Raw genomic sequence first — 13642 nt, 5'->3', positions numbered from 1 at the left:
ATTACGTTTAATTCTGGAAAGAAGACTTGAGTAGAATATGAACATATCTTGCCATGAAAAAGGCAGGAATTGATTGGAAGGATGGACACCTCATACTAAATGTATACTGAATGCAGAACACTGATTTTGAAATCAATGGGACAAAGAGAAATGCCAAAATAAGAAGAGGAGTTAGGAAAGGATGTCCACTATCTCCCTATCTATAGAATATATGCATCGAACAAACCATCACAGTCATGAAAGAGAAAACAGCTGGGATCAAAATTAATGGTAAACAAGTATATTGTAAAATATTTGCTGATGATGTTGCCATGCTATCAGAAACAGGCAAAAGTATCCAGAGAATGATCAACATACTGGCAGAAACTTTAGGCAAATAGAACCTCAAAATGAATGCAAGGGAATCAAAAACCGTGACAATATATAAATCCAAAGAAATCCTATAACACTCATCAAAATTGGCCCTGATGAAATTGAACAAGTGAAACAATTTTACTACCCAGGAACCCTAATCACGAGTGATAATCGGAGCTTATCAGAAGTCACGAAAGGGATAGCAATGGCAAATAGAGCCATCCAATATAAAAGACATCTGCTGGCGAAGTCCCTAGGGAGGAAAACGGAATGTGGTAATTGAAATTGAAGAATGGAAACTAATATTTATTGGTCACTTTCTGCGGCATGAGGAGTTCCTTTGTAACATCACTGAAGGAGGAATTGTCGGGAGAAGAAAAGGATGACGACCAGAGTGTCTTATTTCAAGAACCTGCTTCCGAGGATGAGCTGTAAGACCTTCCAGATTACGAGGTGTCGTGTGGTCAGCACGGCGGATCCTCTAGGCCGTTATTCCTGGCTTTCTAGACCGGGACCGCCATCTCACCGTCAGATAGCCCCTCAATTGCAACCACATAGGCTCAGTGGACCTGGAACCAGCCCTCAGATGCAGGTAAAATTCCCTGACCTAGCCGGGAATCGAACCCGGGGCCTCTGAGTAAGAGGCAGGCACTCTACCCTACACCGCGAGGCCAGCTTGTAAGATCTACAATGAGTTGAAAAGACTGGCTCAAGACAGGCATCTATGGCTGCGGCGACGACGCTTAGCCTTTAGAATATGATGATGATGATGATGATGATGATGATGATGATGATGATGATGATGATGGGTTGACACTTATGACAAAGTGTATAAGTTCATACATGTACACGCATAAATAATGGGAGGCGGGTGGTGTTGTTGAAATGTCATATTTATCTCTTTGCATTAGGACGTTGCTCAGTCCTACGTAAATTTATTCTGCAATATAACAGAAGATCCGTTTACATTCTTACATTTACATTTTTGCCGATTTGAGATGATCAGTCATTATTTAAATTTTCAGGAAGGTTTTAGGTCAATATGTGAGGTATGTTTAGATCATTTATTTTTGTATCTATTCATGCATTCAACATTGTCAGTCTGATAAAAGACCAGAAGCGATAACATATTTTTTTCTCCCATTTTGTTAAATTTGTAAATTTGTAAAATTTGACTAGCAGTCGTTGGTGACTATAGAAGGGTAAGTAAAAGACTTATAACTCTCAGACGTGTGTTTCCAACATATGTGCAGGGACAAAATACTGAACTCGGCAGAAAGTATTTCCTAACATCAACGTGTCTCAAGCACAATTAATGTACCAGCCTTCGCGCCTGCCCCTACAGCCAGTCATTCACTCCCGCATTCTTCAAGGCTAAGGACTTGAAAGGATTAGAAACAGCAATTATTTAACTTTCCACTTCATTACAGAACTATCCTCGCAACCAGTCCTGTGCAAGATAAGCACCATAAGTGACACTACCACAAAGTGTATTCTTAATACAATTAGTTAATGCATTTGGAAAATACGTGTTTACGACAGAGTGGCGTGTTTTATTTTGTAAATTTTGCAGTATTAACCATCAATCTGAGTTGTCAATAGTTCGCACACAACTACAGTTGTGTGGTCCACTGGATCGCATTGGAACATGGGTAAAATATGTAAAAACACAACTTTTTGCATTTTGTATTGCACATTTATTCCTTAATAAACCGCAAAATACACCAGGTTTATAAAATATAGTCTCACACTTGTGAAAGTAATAATGTTCATATTTCATTCAAAATTCGCATCAAAATTTTTTCACATGGACACAAATAATAGTAAAAATAATAACTGAAGGCATTCCCTTCCTGAAAATTTGAGCATTGTAATTTAATGTTTTACAGGACTCACTGATGTCAAAACTGATCAGTGTTCTCTATAATAAATAACACAGAATAAATCTGCACTACTCAAATTGACCACATTCAACGTAACATTACACGCACTGTGGACACATGTTATTTGAACATTCCAAACAAATTGGAAATTTATATTTGAGACACAAGTTGCTTGTTTTCTCTGCCATTTTGATGGACAAATTTGACATGACTTTCTTGTATCCGTCGGCAGTTTGTCCTCCTGGGCCAGATATTCATGGAGATGTACTTTGGGTCCCACAACTCATTCGACAGAAAATTGCAGTTCTCGTGGAAGGCGTTTATTCATTCTTTTTTCTCGCAGTGTAGGTTCAATCAGCTGTTTCATGAGAGATTTTCTGATAAGTATACTTCTTTCATTGAAGGACTGGTGGTAACACTCAGATGAAGTACAAAACCATGGGCCAGCGCTGTGTACGGTGGCTTGAAAACTACTGTATTTTGGTGCTCTCATCATCTTCAGTATCAACACAGACTTTTGTGTTACTATAATATGCTATAATTTAATATTTTCCCGTTTCCATGTCGCCTTCTGTGTTAACAACGGATATGGAAAACAAATAAAGACAATGAACGTAAAAATAAATTCCTCAGCCCGTCGCTGACTTACACACTCACAGTCGTGCGGTTTCCCGGAAGTCACTTTAGCAATTCGACAGACAACACAGCACCTCCAACACTGACTACTATGGTGACCGGCAGTCGACCGAGAGTGAAGAAGCTACTGGGATTCGCAGATCTTAGAGGTCGAGAGTGTTCCTAGAATTAGGGGTGCGAAAAGGAACCTCACGACTCTAGTTGCGGGTTAAAGAGGGTGAAGAAAGGAAGTTTGTTGTACAACAGCACATAAACTGAGAAAAACTTCTGTCTATTGTCCAATCTTCTCGCAACAGCTGCAGGTTACCCCTAGGACAGAGAGTACGTGAATAAGAATAATATATACGGGTAAACGGCTTATCCGGACCCGAGATGGTGTGGAATTACAAAAGAATGGGCAAAATATTATAACTACTGTGAGGAACATCAAGTATTTGTCTGAGGTCCGCAAGCATGGTTCTTGAAGAAAGTGATGGAATTCTTGAAGGTAGTAATGGTGACGTTATAGATGGGATCTCTGTTCAGCCCAAAGGTATTACAAAAGTTGACAAAACATTTAGTTATGGTTCCTCGGGTGCCTAAGATCACGCCGATTACTGAAATGGATGCGAGCTTGTACTTATGTTTATTTCATTTTAAAAAATCCGCACCGACCTCTTTTGGATCGTTTTGCTTGGTCTCAAATTTAATTGTTGGTCCAATGATGACGCTTTGAGAACAGGATGGCTTAAAAGCAATAATGTCAGCGCGTCCATTGCTTTCTTTGTTGGAGAGACCGTGTGCTTCTTCATAGACATTAAGGACTTGAAGTTTCTTCTTAAGTGAGTCACGCTCCTGGAAGTCTCCATGTGTAATTTCCATTTTTTCCAGATCTCTTTCGACTTCATTGAACCAGGCCCAGATGGTTTCCTCGTATTCAAAATAGGTAAAGATCAAGTTGGTCACGCTTGCTGGGCACATTCGTGTTACGTGTCCATAAACGACAGTCTTTATTTTTCTGAATTATGTAATTTATTTTCCCCTCGTGTGAATGTAATTCTTGTTTGTTCCGTCTTCTGTATTCACTTTTGTTTCCGACCAGGCCTCAGGTTTTTCTCATTTGTTCCCATTTTCATCTCTCTCTCTCGATCTATCCTTTCCTGTACATTGCGAGATATTCCGCAGCGTATACGGCCTCTCGTCGGATGATAGTACAGTGGTGTCTGAGTTTGCCGTTCAACGATATTGATTTATTGTTGTAGACGACGCTGGTTAGCCTGTAAGATATTTCAATTTTATTCGTGCGAGAAAATTGATTTTGTTAAATACAAATAAATATAATAACAATAATAATACACTTGTGCAACAATACTTACCTTATTCACACAATGAATGCCTTCCTATTGGCAATGCCGTCCACTTGTAAAGGCTTGGCTATGTAGGACCTGTTCGTACACGACATGTCGCCTGTGGTCAAACGAACCCAATGTTCCGTCCAACCGCGGCAATGTCATCAACATTTCCATGTATGTCGTTATCGAGGGAAGACACAGCAGAGCGGAATGAATATGTGGTGTTGTTGGTCTGACTCTCGAAACTGGGACGAGCATATTATGTTTCTCCACATAGTCAGTATTTTCCAAGCTCTGCTGGAAAGTGTGGTTATTGTAGCAATGGGAGTGGGAGGTGGGAAGCAGAGAAACGCTTGTAGAAACATGATTTTTAATTCACAAGTAAAGGTGCTGAAGGCTAAATGTCACCATGTTTTAAGACTCGTTTTATATATTTATAGCTAAAAAAGTATATCAGCTAGACAAAATACAGGGTCTCTCATATAAAGTCAGACCGAACGCACGGTATTTGTACTCTGCTCTACGGCAGCTGCCTCAGCCGAACTTACGTCGTGCGCGGCCGCTCTGCTTTTTAAGCGTGTATACAATCTGATATGAAATCTTACTTTATAAAAGACGCTAGAAGTGTCGGCCTTCTTGGGTTATAAGGGCAATGTATCTGGTAACCACATTTTGGTTGACACGAGTGAGTTCTGCCACTGTAATATTTCTTATTTCATTCGTAATGCTTTCTTTCAGTTCCTCCTATGTGTCAAGATTTGTTTGATACACTTTTTCTTTCAGTTTACCCCACAAGTAAAAATCACACACTGTTAGATCTGGAGAATGAAGGGGATAAACACCATCACTGATCACTCTGTCTGCAAACACTTCCGAGATTGTAAGAAGGGAATCTAATGCTTATGAGCAGGGCTTGAATCTCTTTGAAACCACCCACGAAATACTTCTTCCGTTAAATGATGGGAGAACGGCGTCAAAATGTCCTCTTGGTACCTCCCTGCATTTACTGTCGTTCTGATAAAATAGGTCCAATTATTCGTCTTGCACTAACAGCACACCGAACACCAATCTTCCTATCATAATGAAGGAATTCATTAATACAATTAGGATTTTCTGCACACAAATCGTAAGAGTTATAACTGTTCATAGGACCATTAAAATGAAACCAGAACTTTTACATAAGAAAATACGATGTTGCAATGATAACTGTCTCACCATCTTAACAGCTGAGTTTTAGGCTGGCGACTGATGCTTCCCAGGTCGAACATGTGCAGGTTGCTTGCAAGGTCAAAAACTATGCGTACGCCTCGCATACTGAAGATTGCGTATCGGAGAGTTAAAACTCTGCTTCGACGGTCTTAGTTTACATGAGAGACCTTGTAGAAAATGTATTATTTTACACTACAGTTGTAGCTGTCATCGACACTTTTCATGTAAACTTTCTCTTTTTAGGCAGCCTCCAAATGGGGAAGCAGAAATAACGACTGGTCGGTAACTCTAATGCCCGTTGTGAAATTATTCTCAAAACATTTCTTCGCCATACTAGTAACATTCGAATGGAGTGGTCTACCCGTTCGCCAGACATGAACCCAATTTACCGTACGAGTTCTTTATGGACATTCTGACTGAACACAAAATATTTAGACTATTTTTGGTGATTCCGGGGATAACTTGGATCGATGACGGATTGATGACTGTGTCTTCTGAATGCAAATCCAGATTCAAGTATGTAATGTGAGCAAACCAATGTGGCATGTGATACAGACGTTGTGAAGTTTAACGTGGTTTACCCGCGCTGTGAAGACAATATTATTTTCTGTGGTATTTCGTTGAACAGGGATTAGTGTGAAAGTACATTGAGTATCTCTCATCGGTTGGCCGGCAGGCGCGCCCAGTTTATGTGCCTCCCGTTGATTCACCACTTGCCGTTCGGTGGCATGGCAAGAAGGAGAGCACTTTGCTCACTTTATCCCTGCATGACATGAGATAATAATTAAACTTGAGAAGAATTGAGAATATTAGTGATTAAGAATTAAGAAAATAAGTGCGTACCTTATGACAGAAGATGATGGAATTGTTCTCCTGCTCCATACCCCACATTTCTGGCTTCGTCTTAGGAAACTCCGATTCACACGCATAAGTTCGTCTTCCGTAATTTAGGCTATTTCTCTCCGGATATGTTCTTTCAGTTCGTCCAATACGTGAGGATTTCTTGCATACGCTTTATTTTTTAAACTCCCCCATAAATAAAAGTCACAAAAAATTAAATCCTGGAACCGTAACAATAACGCGGTCTTCAAAAAATTCCTCAATTAAATTTAATGTGTCGTTATGTGTATTTTCGTTGGCAGAGTCTTGTTGAAAATATCAATTTCGACTGTGAGTGTCAGTCAATTCGTCAAAAATATGGTTTGAGTATTTTATCCCTGTATCTCTGTGCATTAATAATGCTCTGGAAAAACGATAGGTAGTATAATTCTGTATCCATTCACTGCGCGCCATACTCCGATTCGTTCGTCGTGTAGAGGAATTTCGTATAGGCGAGGGTTCTTTTCTGTACTCCAATATCCGTAATTCTGCGTCGAAGCATGCCCGAGTAAATGGAACCACGCTTCGACAGAGAACAATGTTAAGTGTAGATCAATTACTTCATCATGAACGTTTCGCAGCATCCAATTTCAGTTTTAACATTTTCATAGCCCAGCAGGCTGAGTTCCTGGAAACCCCGGCTACTTGTCCAAATCTTCATAGGGATTTTGTAGGCGTACGTTCTTTTTTTTTTTTTGCTAATGGCTGTACGTCGCACCGACACAGATAATTCTTATGGCCACGATGGGACCGAGAAGGGCTAGGAGTGGGAAGGAAGCGGCCGTGGCCTTAATTAAGGTACATCCCCAGCATTTGCCTGGTGTGAAAATGGGAGACGACGGAAAACCATTTTCAGGGCTGCCGACAGTGGGGTTCGAACCTACTATCTCCCGAATACTGGATACTGGCCGCACTTAAGCGACTGTAGCTATGGAGCTCGGTGGCGTATGTTCTAATCTGTTTGGGATATCATTACCTTTTTTTTCTCCTTAAGTACACGTTCTTTAACACTTTCCTTCTTATTGAGTAAAGAACCAGTTTCTCTCAACTTTTTTACGAGTTTCCGTACGGTTTCTCTATGTGGAGGGCGTACACCAGGAAATTGTGTTACAAATTGCCTAGCGACTTCCCTGAAAGGCGCATTTTTTACGTAATTTCCGTACATAAATACCCTTTCCTCTACCGTGTACACATGTGCAGGCATTATAATTATACCCAGAAGTAACACTTCACAACTGGAGAACAGTTTGAGCGACAGATCAACACTTAATACACGTTTTAAGCACGGACCTGAACTGCGAAGTGCGAGGATTCCCGTGTTTTCGCTGCGCTGTGTAACGGAAGGTGATGTCAACGAAGGCACTTAAGCTGGGCGCGCCTGCCGGCCAACCGATGGAAGAAACTCACTGTACTTTGCAAGTATGAATTAGGTTAAGTTGTCATGAACTATATATCAATATCCTTTTGATTTATGTGCTTGTACCAGATTCCTTCATTATCTAAGAGTCACCGATCAACTTTCGTTCTCTTCGTGGATCAATTGTATTAAATATGCAACGTCTCGAAAGTCGTTAGTTTTCAGGTTTTCGTGATACCTGCTGCAAATCCACTTTTCTGCAAGTTAATTGGGTTTCTGTAACTATACTTCGGTAGAGCAGAAGTACTTTTAAAGACATATTTCCCACACTTCTTAAGATTTTTCCAGAACAGCATACATTTTTCTTAAAAATTATGATTTTCATATCATTTGAAGACATGACCTGGGCTTTCGGGTGTATTTCCTGTCTTTGGGTGTCCTGGTGTCCTTCGGTGCATTTTATTTTATTTTATTAGTTTCTATTTATTTCTTCTACCAAATTCGTCCCTGATTCTTCAGATGTCCTCTCTGTTACTTCTCACGCACACACGGTGTGATGGAACATCTTAACTGCAGCTGAATGTTGTCTTCAGCTCCTTCTAGAAATACCAGCGCTGTGTCTTCATACAGCAAGCCACCTGGTGGCGAATGAGTGTTTCACTGCTGCTCCAACGGTAAAGAATTCTTAAATTCAAGCCCTCATTATTGTAGAAGTCTTCCTCGTGAACAGTCAATATTTCCTCCTGAAGATGCAGGGCCAAGTTCTCTGCAAAACTTAAAGACTTTCACCTTGTTTTCTTGACGGGAATAAGCCCAAAAGCCGATATCATGTTTACAAATATGGGCCGTGAGTGCATCAATGTTTCATATGATTTATCTTTACGTGTCAGCGTCATTCTTCTAGTGGTCAGACCTGTTCTTCCTTCTCCTACAGTTCATTCATTAAACCGAATGTTTTAAATCCCTACAACAACAAAGGACATCATCATCATCATCATCATAATCATCATCATCATCATCATCATCTTCCCGGCAGCTACACCTATCACCGTCGTTCATCACGCACAGTCTTCCTTTCTTCATACAAAATATTTTGTCCCGTATTTGACCTTAACTAATCTGACCGAATGACCTCTGGTACAAGTGAACCACGTCTACCGAGTGTTAACAGCCATTTCAGAGAGTGGATGAGTGAGTAGGAAGTCCAGGAATTGCTCATGCCCTTGGTGTCAGAATTATTTCCTAAATTGGACGAACCATTCTCCGGTCAACGGCGAGGGATGTTGAATGCAAGAGGAAATCACCGCATTAAGCATTCTCTGGATTTCCCAGCAACAATTAGTTCAAATTTGTAACGATACATAGGACAACTGGTGAAGGAATTGAGCTACCAGTCTCATGTGAAGATGAAGAGATTGGCATCAGATAGGGACTGTTGGTGTACTGCTGCCAACAAACGTAAGGGTTTCTAACATCCGAAGAGGCCACATATTATTTCATGATTCCTTCAGTCTGATTGAGAATGGAACCATTCTCACATTATTCATGCCATGTCCACCCATAGTGTACTCACATCTACATTTGTCTAAAATAGGCCAATGCAACGAATTTATTTTCCTTTAGTGGATGATATTATTCCGTTATAGAAAGTACATTACAAGTGTATGAAAGAACAACAAAAGGACCTGGGCAATGTTGTGATATTGGCAGGAGACGATGGTATGACGCAAAACGGGGTAAAAAATGAGGCTGTTTCACCAGGTCTGCCTCTGTGATGTAATGGTTAGCGTGATTAGCTGCCAATCCCGGAGGCCCGGGTTCGATTCTCGGCTCTGCAATTAAATTTGAAAAGTGGTACTAGTGCTGGAACAGGGTCTACTCAGCCTCGGGAGGTCAACTGAGTGGAGAGGGTCTTCGATACCCTCCTCAGCTATCCTCATAGATGTTTTCCGTGGTTTCCCACTTCTTCTCCAGGCAAATGCCGGGACGGTACCTAACGTAAAGGCCACGGCCGCTTCCTTCCGTGTTCTTTGTCTATTCATTCCGATATTTCCACCCCACCCCCCTCCAAGACCCGTGTTCAGCGTAACAGGTGAGGCTGCCTGAGCGAAGAACTGGTTCTCCTCCCTAGTCGTATCCCCAAACTGAAGTCACACGCCCCAGGACACTGCTCTTGAGTTGGTAGAAGTGGAATCCCTCGACGAGTCCGAAGGAAAACCAACCCAGGAGAGTAATCGGATTAAGAAAGAAAGAAGTTACACCAGGAAAAGATGTCCTCTGAATTTGAATTACTGTGTTGATGGAGTGAAAGTAAATCATGAATATCACTGCAAGTACCGAGGTGTTAATATAAGGGAAGTTTTATTTGGGGTAATCTCATTAACGAAACTTTATTCAGTGTGGTTCAGCCGCCCTTTCCAATGTAGTTTTATGCAACCCGCAATATTAATTCCGTCCTGAAAACATCTGCCCCCCCCGAAATATTAATTCCGTCCTGAAAACATCTGCCCTCCCGGTATGCTCAGACTACACAACCGATTATTGGTATTTACCGCCTCACCGTGATAGGAAGCCGTAATATTATACTCGTATTAAACATTCGAAGGCATGCGTGTGCCGTTCTTTCTTTCTTTCATTCATTCTTTCTTTCTTTCTTAATCGGTTTACTCTCCATGGTTGGTTTTTCCGTCGGACTTAGCAATGGATCCCACCTCTACTGCCTCAAGGGCAGTGTCCTGGAGTGAGAGACTTTGAGTCGAGGGATACAACTGGGGAGGATGATCAGTACCTCGCTCAGATAGCCTCACCTGCTATGCTGTTCAGAGGCCTTGTCAGGGGATGGGAAGATCGGAAGGGATAGACAAGGAAGGGGGAAGGAAGCGGCCGTGTCCTTAAGTTAGGTACCATCCCGGCATTTGCCTGGAGGAGAGGTTGGTAACTACGGAAAACTACTTCGAGGATGGCCGAGGAGGGAATCGAACCCCCCTCTACTCAGTTGACATCCCGAAGCTAAGTGGATCCCGTTCCAGCCCTCGTACCACTTCTGAAATTTCGTTGGAGAGCCGGGAATCGAACCTGAGCCTCCGGGGATGGTAGCTAACCCCAATAACCACTACACTACAGAGGCAGACTATGCGTGAACCTTCTAGATTATAAATGATTCTGACACTCCGGTGAAACACTAAATTGACATCGTGACCGCAGTAAACCTAACACATGCTATAAGCTGCGCAGCGTGCCGTACGGGACCGTAGCGTATTTGTTAAATGTTCGGCGGAGAGGGCTTACGTGTGAGATGGGAGGTTCGAGTTAGAGCGAAGGTTCCATATTTTTGAAACATTTGTTTAATACGTATCACACGTAATATAAGTTCAATAAGTGCTATACCCGTTTTCATGCAAATTGTGTGTGAATGAATGTGTTTGTGGCCCTAATAAAGGCCGATTAGTTAGCAGGCCAGACACATACGAACCGGAAGTAATAGGAACACAAGTGCCCTGACAGTGTTTTATCGCAACAAATGCTTAATGTGATGACCGTTTTTGTTTATGCACATTTGAGACTGGTGTCCAATAGATCGTGTTCCGCGCTGAAGCACTCCAAGTGTAGTTGCTCGGCAGGTGTCCGTGATTTGTTGCCGCACTAGTCGGGGTTTCCCGGCGCTTGAGTGCAAACGCTGTTCTTCAAATACCCCCACAAGAAGAAGTCGAACGGCGTTAAATCCGGTGATTTGGCGGGCAAGATAGAGGGTCTCCTCGTCCTATCCATTTCCCTGGCAGTTCCTCGTTCATATTGTTACGAAAGTGTAACGTCGAATGCGGCGGAGCTACATCCTCTTGCAACCACATCGTCAAATGATCGTGCATGGGCTCATCCTCCAGCAGCAGTGGGAGTTCCTGACGCAGAAAGTGCAGGTAGCGTGAACCCGTCCAATGGTCCTCAAAGAAATAAGGTCCTGTCAGGCGATCCTTCAAGATTCCACTCCGCACATTCACTCCCCATCGTACTTGATGAGCCGCCTGTCGCACTCAGTGAGGATTGTTCAGACTCCATTGGTGCATGTTATGGCGATTAACGTTCTCATTATTGTGGAAGCGAGATTGGTTCGATAACAAGATGTGCGATATTAATGGTGCATCATTGTCCAGCCTGCCTAATAACCAAGACAGAACACCATTCGAGCTTCGAAATCCCGCCCATGGAGCTCTAGTTGTAGCTCAAGATGGTGTGGGTAAAATTTATGTTCGAGCGGTACTCGCCAGACGGGCGACTGGCTGGTGTTCACCTGTTGTGCAGTCACCCTTGTTCTAATGTGTGGATTATTATGAGCGGCCTCCAGAACGGCCTCTTCTGTTTCACCCGATGTAATGGGCCTATCGCGGATTGGTGGCTGCTTGGAAATCACGCCTGTTTTTCTTAGACGTCTTTCAACATGGCGGAATGACGAAGCAGCCGGGTGTCACCTGTCGGGAACTATTACTGGTACAGACGTAGGGTCTCCAACGCGTTTTTTCTTGCTTCCGCATTCATACCGAATGATAGCAGAGATTACATTCAGGCACTAACCATGGGATTATGCGCAGAGCACAAGATGAATAACAGTGTCGTTCTACTGTGTGAATGTGGCAAACGTGGGCCTGTGTTTACGTATTCAAACATCATTCCGATGCATCATACCGGTGGCATATTCCGTCGATTGCTAGGGATAATGCCTTACTGCAGTCGCTACGCTACACTGCTGGAAGTAGGCTGATAGTACGACGAGAGGAGAGTACCTACGCCATACGGTTCAGTGTTTAAGGCATTAATTACTACGCTGTTACCTAGTTTTATGCATTGCATTGATTCCCCTCTTCGTTATACCTGGTCACGAGGCATGACATCTTAACATAGTTACATGGTCAATGGACGTCGCTACATGATTAAAGGCGTCATGATTTGGGAGCGGACGATATATCCTGTCGTTAGAGTTCAGAATCTTTCGCAAAGTGTGCCCACTGGACATTGGTACCATAGAGTATGCGTGAAGCGGAATAGCCACCTTATTACCATGTCGCTCGTTAGTTGGGTTGCATAAAACTTCATTGGAAGGGGCGGCTGAATCACAGCTAGGCCTATATAAAATAAGTGTTTTGTCTGTACATTGTTCAGAATTTAAAACGAATGGTATTTCTGTATGGTTCGTGTTCACAGTATCAGGGATATGCACTTTTAAATTTTCCGTCATTTCTGTCTGTCTGTATGTACGGGCATCACGAGAAAATGGCTGAAGAGAATTTAATCAAATCGGCACGTAAAGTCGGAGAATGAGGCACTACAATCTAGGATATAAATAATTTTATTCAGGTTTAGTGAAATGGTAGTTTAGCGCGAGCCTTAAAATTTAATTCTCAAATATTTATGTTATTAGTGATCTTATTAATATAAACTATATTACTAAAGTTATATGGAATTAAATTTCGGATCATTTATGTCTGATACATTTTTATGGTACCGGTTATGATAACAGAGATATTCATGAATTTCGATTTTTGTTGCTAAGTCCATATCAACACCGAACCACGAGAAATTAGGTGAACAGAAAATCGGTGTGTGAAGTCTACAGATAATGTACTGAAGTCTGAGCTATAAGTAATTTTTAGTCATGCTGGATGAAATGGTAGTTTAGGGTAAGGTGCCTAAAATTTAAATTTTAAGTACCTATGCTATTGTTCCTATCGAAAAGTATTACAAGAACACAAGTTAAAATCATTTATGTCTTACGCAGTTTTACCTACCGACTATCATAATATAATCCATGAATTCAGAATTGTATTGCATAGTCCACATCAACGCCGAGCATTGCTAAAATAGAATAGGGATGTATAGAACTAGTACCGATAGAGCGCACTGCTGTTGTACTGGGTAAGCGCAAGGCGCTCTTCATTTGTCTCCTGTGTACTCATGTCGCTAATATCCACGAATTTAAGGTGTTTAAATTGTTATTTTTGTGA

The sequence above is a fragment of the Anabrus simplex genome, chromosome 3 (genome assembly GCF_040414725.1).
Source record: "Anabrus simplex isolate iqAnaSimp1 chromosome 3, ASM4041472v1, whole genome shotgun sequence".
Classification (NCBI taxonomy): Eukaryota; Metazoa; Arthropoda; class Insecta; order Orthoptera; family Tettigoniidae; genus Anabrus; species Anabrus simplex.
Note: the sequence above shows the minus strand (reverse complement) of the source record.